At 38.2% G+C, this 13,026-nt stretch overlaps 1 protein-coding gene across 4 annotated transcripts in view; it reads left to right on the forward strand.

The window, feature by feature from the left end:
* The window catches only part of CHRM3 (cholinergic receptor muscarinic 3), a 530,923-nt gene that overhangs the window by 22,270 nt on the left and 495,627 nt on the right, over positions 1-13,026 (forward strand). The window lies entirely within an intron of this gene.

Genomic DNA, 13,026 nt, shown 5'->3' on the forward strand with positions numbered 1-13,026 from the left:
GTTGCACTGGAGATACCCTCTTGGAGCTTGGGGCTTACTGGGACTTAAGAAGACCAGCTGATTTTTATTGCTGTTAAGAAGTAGCCTTAAACATATTATGATGCAATATGTAATCTGGTTTTCAGGATGCTGATGTGGGCATAATGGTGAGAAGATCGATATCCCTAATACTGTAAATTGTATTCTGAAGTTGGTTGTGTAGAAGATACTCACTGGAGACATTGTTTCTTTGGAATCTGGGACCACCTAATCCTTGTTGCACCTGCAAGTTTATGAACTATTTGGACAGGGCGCGGGATCTCAGTTTGCTTGAATTTTTCCTGTCTCAGTGTCTATGTGAAAACCTTTGGGCTCTGAATAGAATCAGAAAACAATGTTTACATGGCTGTGACTTTTAAGCAGATATTTAAAAAATTTTTGAGGCTATTTTACTGGGACCACATGGAAGTTTGTGATGAAGTAAAATTTGGGCTTGTCATGAGCTTTAGTTATTGATCTCTAAAAGACAGCGGAATGTGCACTTTGGGAGGCCGAGGCAGTCGGATCACGAGGTCAGGAAATCGAGACCATCCTGGCTAACATGGTGAAACCCCGTCTCTACTAAAAGTACAAAAAATTAGCCGGGTGTGGTTGCGGGCGCCTGTAGTCCCAGCTACTCGTGAGGCTGAGGCAGAAGAATCACTTGAACTGAGAGGCGGAGGTTGCAGTGAGCCGAGATCGCGCCACTGCACTCCAGCCTGGGCGACAGAGTGAGACTCCATCTCAAAAAAAAAAAAAAAAGACAGCAGAATGTTTGGGCTTGGTAACCAGGAATTCAGTGGATACAGAATTTCTTAAAACAAAATCTATGCTCTGGATACTAGAGCAGTCTCGATTTAAAGTTACCTAGTGTTCTTTCTTTTCTATCATTTTAAGAAGCATTTTAGTGTATGGTATTGAGATGTCTGCTACCAATTTAAAATGGTTTTCAGTCATATAATGCTCTCATGCTCCCAGAACTGAGAGATTCTTCTAATTTTTATCAATTTACAGTCCACAGTTCTCCAACCATAATTTTTCCTCTTAAGTTTTCCTTCAATCCAGTGTTTCTCAATGGGATTTTTCTCATTATTGCCCCACTAAGGGGCCTTCTTCTAAGCACCTTTCCGCCTCATGAAATTTTAATACCATACATATACTTTATATATATACTTTAGATACTGTGTATCTTTTTATAGAATGTGGCCGCCTAGAGAGTCAGAAACCATTGCAAAATCCAAAATGTTTTTCACCCTCTAAGAACCCATTTTCAAACCCCAGAGGGCTGATTTCATCTCTGTAAAATGCATGCATCCGTCATTTCCCAGGGCAGAAGACACAACCTGGTGTCAGGGTGTTCTGGCCACGGTGAGACAGCAGTGATCTCACGGTCTGTCACATCTCATAGTCTTTTACCTCCCATATGGATTCCTCTCTGGAGAAGTTCTGCCCCGTGCCTTCGGCATGCAGTGTCCCTTCTACACCCCCTTCCTCCAGCACCATCCTTCTGTTAAGATCCGCTGACCCCTCTGGACCTAGCTTCTGTATTGACTCTTCGGCTTTCTCTAAAGGATTTCCATTAAGACGTCTACCACACTGCCCCTTCATGCTTAGTTTCCAAGCGGTTGAAAAGATCAATATATTTTTCTGAGGCAAAATAAGAAATTCTGAGCACGATTTCATTTATCTTCCAGCTTCTCACTGTTTTTTTCAGCCTCATTGCTGTGGGCGTCCTTAAACGTGCTTTGTTCCGACTGGGAAATCTGCCTCTTTTCACCACTGAAGTATGTTTGAGACAAAGCACTGCCTAGATATGTTCACTCTATTTTGTTTTTAAATATGATTTACACAGTTGTTGCGTTCCTGTGTCACTAACGAGTTTTTAAGCTTTTGTAATGCTTTAGTGTTGGCTCACACAATCATTAGGTTTGAAGAAGGAAGGAAAGGGAAGAAATAAAATGTATTGAACTCTCCTATGGGACAGAAACAGTGGTAGGTGACTTCATTTTTAGAGATTCAAAAATGACTTGGGGGGCCTGCAACATGTCAGGATTTTTCTTGGCCTCCTGTCTGGGTTAGGTGGCCTGTATCTGTGCTCTTAAAGCATTGTGCCTTTCACTTTTATAATGTTTTGTTTTACTTAACATGTAGCTTATTTGGACAGCAAACATAAGTAAGTTAGATACAGTTTCTAACTGGCAGACCTGCACGAAAGAAAAACAAATAAGAAATAAGTTGTGGGCCGGGCGTGGTGGCTCACGCCTGTAATCCCAGCACTTTGGGAGGCCAAGGTGGGTGGATCATGAGGTCAGGAGTTCAAGACCAGCCTGGCCAACATGGTGAAACCCCATCTCTACTAAAAATACAAAAATTAGCTGGGCCTGGTGGCATGCACATATAATCCCAGCTACTCAGGAGGCTGAGGCAGGACAATCGCTTGAACCCAGGAGGCAGAGGTTGCAGTGAGCCAACATTGCCCCATTGCACTCCAGCCTGGGCGACAGAGAGAGCCTCTGTCTCAAAAAAAAAAAAAAAAAAAAAAGTTGGGATTGGACTCTAATTTAATTGTTATTTATCTTTTTACATTTAATATTAATTTTATGTCATTTAGAAAGTAATGTAATTCTCAAGACTTGTGATAAAATAATAGCAGTCCTCAGTGCATGATCCCCAATTTCTACTCCTGAGAGGCAACCACATTCAGATTCGTAGGCTGTTTTTTCTGTTATTTACTTTCATATTTCTAAATAGCAGGCATAGACTACTGTGTTTTGCTTTTTGGCTTTTAGAATTTATTTCCTACTCTAGAAAATTTTAGCCCTCTTATAAATCTCTTTCTTTATACTTCCAAGATAATCATATAAAAATTTGGTTATATTAATATTTAATATGTTTTGACTATATATTACTGCTGAATTACTTAGTGAACTATATTATCTTTTTGTATTATTTTTTGATTTTATTGAATTAATACTTACTTGTCTCAGGTCCTCCCTCCCTCCTTCCCACTCTTTTTCTCCTCTTTCTTTTTCTTTTTTTTCATCGTTCTCCTTCATTTTCTCTCTTCCTTCCTCTCTCACTTTCTCACCCTTCTTTCCTCCCTGCCTTCCCCCACCTCTTTCCTCCCTCCCTCTCTTCCCTTCCTCTTCCCCTTGCCTTCCCCTTCCCTTCCCTTCCCTTCCCTTCCCTTCCCTTCCCTCCCCTCCCCTCCCCTCCCCTCCCCTCCCCTTCCCTTCCCTCCCCTCCCCTCCCCTCCTCTTCTCCTTCCTTCCTTCCTTCCTTCCTTCCTTCCTTCCTTCCTTCCTTCCTTCCTTCCTTCTTTCCTTCCTTCCTTCCCTCCCTCCCTCCCTTCCATTCTTCTTCCTTCCTCCCTCCCTCCCTCCCTCCCTCTTTTCCTCCGGGAGTCATCTATCCTTCTGTTCCAGTCAGCACTGGTTCCTCCAGTCAGCACTGTTCCTCTCCAGGCCTGCCTATAGTGATAGTCTTGGGGTTTCCTTCACTCTACTCATCCCCCACCACCATTGTCCCTTTTCTCCAGAGTTCCTCAGTCTCATTATTTGTGGAGTAAGAACAATTTTTCAGGTACGTGCCTCTGCTGGTTATCAGGAAGATGAAATGAGTATATGTGTGCACAAATAACTCAGAACATAGCAAGCACCCCCCAAACAGTCTCACTGCTGCAGTATACCCTGCTTTTATTGCCGTGTATATTTTTCTTATCTTGTCTCATAGGAATGGTTCTATAGGATAAATGAGTAGAATAAGAGATTGCTGTAGAACATCTTAAGAGCTTGATTGGTAATTATATAATCATAATTATTAGATTATTATTAATGGTCCACCAGAACACAGACTTATTTCAAGATAAATCAGACTTTGGGAGGCTGAGGCGGGCAGATCACGAGGTCAAGAGATGGAGACCAGCCTGGCCAACATGGTGAAACCCCATCTCTACTAAAAATACAAAAATTAGCTGGGCATGGTGGCGCACGTCTGTAGTCCCAGCTACTTGGGAGGCTGAGGCAAGAGAATTGCTTGAACCCGGGAGGTGGAGGTTGCAGTGAACCGAGATCATGCCACTCCACTCCAGCCTGGTGACAGAGCGAGACTCCGTCTCAGAAAACAAAAACAAAAACAAAGGTAAATCAGAGCAGATATCAGCTCAAAGAGAGAAGGATGTTCCCTTTAAGTCTAACCAAGCCTTACTGGTTCACCACTGCTGTTCACACCTTCCACCCTTTGGCCCAACAAGACAAGCTCCTTTTCCATGAAGGTGGGAAGTGAATCATAATCTGGATTCAAATTATGTATTGGTGCCATTTATTTATTTATTTATTTATTTATTTATTTATTTATTGAGACCGAGTCTCACTCTGTAGCCCAGGCTGGAGTGCAGTGGTGGGATCTTAGCTCACTGCAACCTCCGCCTCCCGGGTTCATGAGATTCTCCTGCCTCAGCCTCCCAAGCAGCTGGGATTACAGGCACCCGCCACTCCACCTGGCTAATTTTTGTATTTTTGTAGAGATGAGGTTTTGCCATGTTGGCCAGGCTGGTCTTAAACTCCTGACATCAAGTGATCTGACCCCCTCAGCCTCCTAAAATGCTGGGATTACAGGCGTGAGCCACCACACCTGGCCACCTTTTAGTAGGGTTCTACATTTTGTGAGCTACAATCAATGTTATTTTGGACAAAACTGTGGGACACAAAATAATAAATGGCTATGTGGAAATGAAGAACTCACTTATCTGGATTATTTAGTTAATTAAATGGAAAGGCTCAATATCAGATGGATTTAGATGTTTTTGAAAAGTTAGCATAGTTCTGCGGTGTGGAGGACGTGCACACGTATGTGCACTTTTTTTAAACAAAGAGCTAAATGTCAGTTTGTTTTTCACTGTCATTGTAAATATTCGCTTTGGTTTTAAAAATCGTATTGATGATATAATTTTAAATCATTTGTAAGATATTGAAATAACACAAACCCAAGCAGGTCTTTGTTGAAGAGAAACCAGGGTTCCTGATGGAAAGAATTTGAGTTTTAGACTTTGCTAGGCCCTTGTCTTTTGTAAAGCTTGTGTGGTGGTTTTATGAGCAATCTCTGTATTGCCATTAGGAACAGGTGCCGTCTCTCTAGCTAAAAATCTAAATGTGTTTGTGTCTGAATGTTGGGGCTCTGGCGTGCCTTGTAAGTGTACTGCTTTTTTGTTTCATCTGCTCCTTTGCTATCTTTCTATTCACAATTAATTTGGTATTGAACACATATGCTTTGATAACAGGTAACTGCTTGTCTTTGACATAAATGAAAAGAATAATTCTACACTGAGTGACACAAATGGCCTACTTAAAAAAAAGTTGTTAATCTCTTCCTCAGTTAGGTTTCAATAAACCTAAGTAATTTTGAATATTCATTTAGGTTGTGTCTACCTAAGGCACATGTTTACAGCAGTTTGATATTATTTGGAACAAGCCATCCTCCAACCTTTTCAATTTGTCTGCGCTTTGTGACATTAAACAAATATCAACCTCTCACTTGTGTTTGTCTCAAAGCAGGTAGTAGAAAAGCTGGAACAGAACAAAATAGTTTCACTTGGGTAATGTAAACTTTGAAAAGCTAGTCTAGCATAGGCAGCATGCCTAGTTTCATAGACTGCCTTCCATTAAATTCAGCTGAGATTAAGGAGGATCAATTCAATGGAGAGTGTAGTGATTGAATATGCATTTTATGCAAAGCGTGCTGGTCAGTTTCTTAGGAGCTTCTGGCCTTAAGGAACACGTGGTGAGTACTGAGATTCTAGTTTGTGAAAAACCACAGTTTGACTCTTTGATACAGAATAATGTATTTGTAAAAATACCAGTATTAACATTTACAAAAATTTTTGTTTGCTTCCTCTGTGTTTGAGGAGCTCTAAGTACTTCTCTTGTAATATCTCATTTAATCCTAAAATAATATTAAGGGGTTAATATTTAATGTATGAGTTTCATAGATGAGTATAATGCTTAATAGATGAGTATAATGAACTGCAAACAGGTTAAATAATTTGTCCAAAGCAGCTTTCAAACAAATGCATGTCTGATTCTCACTCTGGTTTCAGTTTCTGGAGTAAAGTAACAAACAAATCACACAGACAAAATACAAAGAAAAAAAGTATAAGTTTTTAATACATGATACTTAAACATATTCCAGTTGTATGCGGTGGCTCACGCCAGCACTTTGGGAGGCCAAGGCAGGTGGATCACCTGAGGTCAGGAGTTTGAGACCAGCCTGGCCAACATAGTGAAACCCTGTCTTTACTAAAAATATGAAAATTAGCCAGGCACAGTGGCACGTGCCTGTAGTCTCAGCTACTCGGGAGGTTGAGGCAGGAAAATTGCTTCAGCCTGGGAGACGGAGGTTGCAGTGAGCTGAGATCGTGCCACTGCACTCCAGCCTGGCCGACAGAGCAAGACTCTGTCTGAAAATAAATAAATAAATATTCCTTCTTCTCTGTTATGTAAGAACTCATTAAATTAAGATAAATTAAGTCCGGAATAAAATATGAAAATAGGAAAATAAAGGGAACTTGAGGAAAATATAAAGTTGTAAACAAAGAAGAAACTCACATTCAGATAGGGAAAAATTTGACATAGCTAAAGGTGTAGTTGTTTCTTCATTAGTATATTGCTGTGGCTCGACCAAGATAATAAATTTTAATTAGCAAATAAAGCTAGAGCAAGAAGGATATGTGGTTGTTTAAATAAGAGCTGGAGAGGAGAAAAGCATTTTTCAGTGTAGTCTTCTAACACAATTCTAATCATATGTCACTTCATTCATCCAAGTAGTATCATCTAGGCACTGAGGATAATGTTCTCTATGCAACTTGGATGCTGATTTAGTGGTCTTACGTAAATAATGCGTTGTTGGTATAAAATATGACAGGCAGAAGTGCTTAATTTTGATATTTGCCATAGATTTTCTTACTTGGTAAAAATTAAGGAAGAAAAGCAGACCCTGAATATACACATGGTAGCAGGACACTGCTATGGGGCCTACCTTCTTTGATTATTCACTGTTGAGAGAAATAAAAGAGGCTCTTCAGAAACAGAATTAAGTATCGTGGGGAAGCCAAATTTGATCTGGATTTCAAAATCTATTTTAAAGAGATAAAATCTTAGAGACCATGCTTCATAAGATTTTCCAGTGGTCATAGGTTGATTTTTATTAAATAAAAGTTTTGTTTTGTAGACTACTTTTTATCAGGTTTGATCACTGATTTTCTCCTAACGTTTAGATTCAAACAAATGACAATATGCTATCGATACAGGAACTAACCACGGGCATATGCAGTAAAGGATTTCAAACCCCCCGTTGATTGAAAGAGAGATTTTTCTCTACAGAACAATAATACGACTCTCGGTGGTAAAGAGTACAGCTTCTGACAGATATGTTATCCGTTTTCTCTTGAGTATTACGGTTTGGAAGAATAATATTCAGTACTATGAACAAGAATGAAATATACTTTTATCTTCTTTCCAGTGAAAACATAGTGGTCTGGATTAATGACTGAGGTATCAGTAGCAATTGTGAATTGTTTTCTTCTTTTTGCTGCCAATTAATATTTTCTTTCTTTTCAGAAAATGATTTCAAGAACCACTAATGTTTATGTCAAGAGGAAAAGGTTTAAGTTAAAGAAGTGTCAGGTTTAACAAGGAATATACTCCACATATTCTATGACTGGAAGGCTAGGAGACTTTCTGGAAGGGTTTATATATGTTTCTTCTCTCCAGTAGATTAGCAAGACATATAATTTGGAAGCCCAGATGCCTGCCAGCCAGTAAGCTACCTCAACCCTCTCAATAAGTATGAGGATGGATAGAAAAGGAAAATAAACTACCAAGGTAACAGGTAACACCATAGTTGGTGAGGATGGAAGTGGGAAAAACAGTAACGAGGAACATGGTAGCAAAGATGGCTTGTCAGTTTCATGGACTGAGTATTTAACAAGGGGATAAACTATAATGTCTTGAGAGTTTTGGGATCCATTTGTAGGATGGAAAAAAAGGCCTAAAAAATGGCAGCATCCCCTGGTATCAGAGGCCACTGAACAACAGACTGACTAGGTGATTTTGCAGTCAGCCTTACCATCTGCTTCTGAGTTGAGTGGAGGAAGATGCATGTGAACTTTTCATCATCCTTCTAAGATGTGAAGAAAACAATTTCAGCTGTGAATATGCGTTGCTCACACATGCTGTTGTCAAAAGGAAAAATGTGTGAATGGAGAAAAATTTTATGAAATGAAATTCATAGACTTCATGGTAGCATAAGAATATACTACAGTATATTTTAGAACAAGTGGTCTGCACTTCTGGGTAAATTCTGAGCTTGTTCCATTTGGTTGTCTAAAGAGTTATTCCTACATGCCCTTCTGAATTGCCAGATCTGCAGGACAGAATTACGTCTTTAGTTTCAGTAGATTGTCATAGAAGCTGAGGAATGGTTAACTTCGTTATGAACAATAAATCATAAGTGCATGGTGAAATGTTTATTTTCCTAGGCATTCACCATAAATAATGTTTTAAAGCCGGTATGTCAGATTGAGAAAATAGGTAAGATTAATTTGTTTTATTTTTTGCTTTTTCTCTTAATTTTACACCTACATATGTATATATATTTAGAGTATGATTTGGCATTCAAATTATTCTTAACTATTTAAAGACATCTCTTTCAAGTATTCTTGATTTAAAATTTTGGAAATTAACAAGAAATTAATTCTAAGTTACATAGGTTTCCCTCTTAACTAAAGACAATGTGAAAAGCAGCAAATCTTTAGCCCTGGACAAATGCAAGCAACGAAAGAAAAAACAATCCAGGTTATGAAACTTTTTATGACTATTTGACAGCAGATAATCAGTTCTAACAGATTTTTTTCCTTTTCAATGGAATTTCTTATTTACCATAACTAAACATTTGCTTCTGAATTAAAAACTGTGTAATAGGTTGCTATGTCTTGATAAGAAAGCTAAGTTGCAGATTGCTTAGACTGTAGTGCCTGGTCTGTTAACGTTATGTTTCGTAAATGTTTGCTAAAATGTATATACATTTAGAAGCTGAACCAAAAGTGCTACATTCACATGCCGGCTGTAGCAAGGCAGCGGGCCAGGCAGATGTGCAGATGAACCCCCTGGGAGAGGACTACAGTCAAACAGATAGCATGTGGCCTTTTGAAGACCCAGCACTGCTAAAACTGAGCCTGTCTTAAAAATACCAGAAAGAATGCTGACATTTTGCTGGCAGATCTTCTATGTTTTTAAGAGCTGCTTAAAATCAAGTTTTTAACATAACTTTTAGCAGTGCTTAGACGTTGCTGTGTGTGTGTGTGTATGCATATGTGTATCTTTAAAAAATATTGCATGGCCAAACAAAAGATTTCTGAGGTTCAGATCTATCTAGAAAACAGTCATTTTTCAGTTTCTACGTTAAGGGACCAACATCTATGTATGTGGTATATGTGTGTGATACTGTGCATGCAAAGTTTTCTATTTCTTGGACTATAACCTATATATCTTAGAAGCATTTTGTAATTTTTAAGTCTATCAATATTCATGTTTTGGGGAGAAATTTTTTTAATAGTTTTCTTTTTCACTTCTGGCAAACATTGAAAAGTTTTTAATTATTAACAACACAACACAGTTCTTTAAAATCTGTTTGCTTCTTAGAAAATCAAAGGAACTAAACATTTCAATGCATTCTCTTTGCCCTCAAAGTGTTTCTCGGAAAAAATTTCCGTTGCTATTGATATTGCACTGGGACAAAGTGTAACTCCAGGGAAGGGAAACAGTGCCCAGGATAATCAGTCATTTGAATGGTTGGTTCCCTCATCTCTACTTCACAGGACACTAACGCAGCAGCAGATGGCAAGCCATTCTTGGTGACCTCATTCTTTGAACAGGATGGGGGCCCACTTTGAGGAAAGACAAAATCTAGTGTGGAGTAAGCATGAGTATGTCATTTGAAATAGACCTTTAAAGACCTGGAGGGTTTCAGATATCCCTGTTTCTAGATGAGGATGTGCTGAGACGCCCTGGTAGAACACATTTGGGAGTAAGGAAAGGGACAGATCCCAGTTCTTCTGAAACATAGGGTTAAAGTAGGAGGGAAGGAAGTCAAAGGCAATCCTAACAGCCACATTCTAGTCTAAGGGTTCTCGTATTGCTTATCTCCATATGTGTTTCTTTATGAAGGCAGAAACATCTATTCCTTTTTTTTTTTCTATCATTCATGCTATTGTCTCAATGAAATTTGCTGATTTGACTTGATCTGACTTTTGATGTCCAGCTTTCAAGAGGGTTTTTATAAGTACAGTCTATTTATTATAGTCATTTTATTACTAACAGCCCGACCCAGCCTTTTTTTTTTTTTTTTTTTTTTTACAGATTAACCTTTTTGGAAGAGTCACAGTGGATGTGTTACAGTTTTCTTATCTTTAATCATGTGTAGATATAACTTGTCTTGACATTTGGATTTTTCTTTTGGTTTGTGACAATATGTACAGTTGGATCTAAGATTTGATATCAGGAAGTCACAAGGGAAGAACATATAAGGTGCTTTAGTTCATCTTCCTGTTATTTTTAGGGATAATAGATAAAAGAGGGCTCAGACCGTGTATGAGTAAAGCTCTCAGACTTGGGGATTCTGTGGTCCATTTGTCTATATATTCCAGCATTCAGTAAAATGAAATGGTAACAATGCCCACAAGTACCTGTCAGGACATGAATGCGAAACAATGTATCACACATAAAGATCAAAATGAAAATACCTTCAGCCTTTTCCCTGTACATTTCACCATTCTTCATGGACTTATAAGAGCTTCTCGAGGGAACCATCAAAGTGAACAAGCACAACTGTGTGGTGCCCATATAAAACAATTTTATTTACATCTTTCTCCCATTGTCCCTTTATGTTATTTCAATGAGACTGATCGTTTCCCTGCCCCTGTCTGAAAATTCGGCAGTCCGCTGACTGTGTGGTCTTCCTATCATACAAACAGACTCTATTTAGTAATTAGGCTAATTAGCCCGCATAACGGTTCAAGTTCTCACATGGTTTAAGACAAGGTCTTCCTTCCCTAGCTCAGGCCTGTTGAGAAGCTGGGCCTGTAGTTTGAGGAGTAGAGTAAGAAGGCTTCTCTTTTTGGAGACTTGAGCTCTCTCATTGAACCCCATCTGGTTTAGTGGTCCCTTTTCATCACCCCAAAGCACTCTCTTTACTTACTTCCATCTTCACACTCACCTGCTTTATTGTACTCAACTGTTTCTCCTCCTTATTTACAAGGATTTCATGTTTTCTTCATCCTTGCTGTCAGCCGCGTGGTAGTGGGCACAGAGTCGTAGACACCAGAGAGCATAAGCTGAATGAATAGACTTATCGCTGGAGTTCCCATACCCCTTGCAGAGTGTCTGAGAAAGTCAGATTCCCTGATTCCACCTGGGAAATTTGGATTCAGTAGATTTGGAAAGTTCCACAAGGAGGTCCGGATTCACAGCAGGGGTGAGAACCACTGAGCTAGATGTTCCTTGAGTTTTTGCAAACTTAAGAGCGTCAATAGGCTCTAACTAAGGGACATTATATTGTGACCTAAATATGTGTTTCATAATAAGAAAGAGTAGGGGCTTTCTCCAGTTTTTGCTCATTCTGGGTAAGATTATTAAAAATACCCTCTATCTTTTATGATAGATAGGTATCGATTTCAGTATAAATCCTTTGGGAGAACTATGCCTGCTTTCCCAGTTAATTCTGTTTTAATAAGTTTTATGCTGATGGTTAGAAGTTTAAATGTATCTTTTCCCTCAGTATATTTTTATTTTTAAGGAAGGAAAATAAAATGAAACTTCTATAAATATACCATAATATTAAAACAATGAAACCACAGCACTGTGATGTAAATTATTCCTTCTCACATTTAACCTGTAGGTGTGCTGGTCATTTCATAACTTATCAAATCTCTTACAAGTTATTCTCCTTAAGAAATTGTGTTTTTGAGGGAGAAAAAGACAAAAAAGAGGCTATAAAGATTGCATAAGACCTTTAAAATAGATGGTTTACTAAGTACATTTATTATTTTAAAAAGAGGAAATAAACAATGATATATCCAAATTTAATATTTTTTAAGGATTGACCCAACCTTTCTTTCATTATTCAACAAATATTTATTGTGCATTTAAAAGGCATACCGTACATTGGTTTGTCATAAAATGACACAGTTCTGCTGTATGTTCACAATGCTTATTAAAAAATTCTTTCCAATTTTAGCACTTTTTAATTTTCAAGTTGAGTAAGCAGGTATCTTGGAAACATGGCATCATTATTGATAAGTAGTGGCCTCATATGCCCATTTTATTTTTTGATTCCCTTGTATGAAATGCCACAGTGCTTTCAGCTCTTTATATAGAGGCACTGACCTTTCCATTAGAGTAAGATGACTTGGAAGTATAAATGTGCTTTTGTTTTTATAAGGTTTACTGTGTTTTTTGTTAATAAATATTTATCACATAATTACATTTAAACATTAAGTTCCCCTTTAAAATGCCCTGCACATGATGTTTGTTTTTAAAACTATGTGCTGATTTATATATGTTGTGTATGTGTGACTTACTGTTTATAAAAATAACTTCTTTGCTCTCTAAAGATATTAACTGATCTATCATTCTTAAATTGACCTTTATTACATGGTTTAGGAAATCAGGTGTTCTTAACCTTTTACTCAGATATTCCAACCATCAGGGTGAAGCCTACGCTGTGGAGTGCTTCATCTCTACTGTATTCCTCATCTCTCCATTTCTCTATATTAGGCTAGTTTTACAGTCTTTACTCCTCATTGCCAAACCACACCATACTGATGCCAGATTTTTTTTTTTTTACTAGGCTAAATAATATGCTTAATTCTTTTCTTTTCGCTTGTTAAGAATGCAGGTTGTAATTTATTTTACACTGTGGAATGTGCAAAATTCAATAATTGTAAGGCTCTCAGAC

This window comes from Symphalangus syndactylus, chromosome 19, assembly GCF_028878055.3.
Source record: "Symphalangus syndactylus isolate Jambi chromosome 19, NHGRI_mSymSyn1-v2.1_pri, whole genome shotgun sequence".
Taxonomy (NCBI): Eukaryota; Metazoa; Chordata; class Mammalia; order Primates; family Hylobatidae; genus Symphalangus; species Symphalangus syndactylus.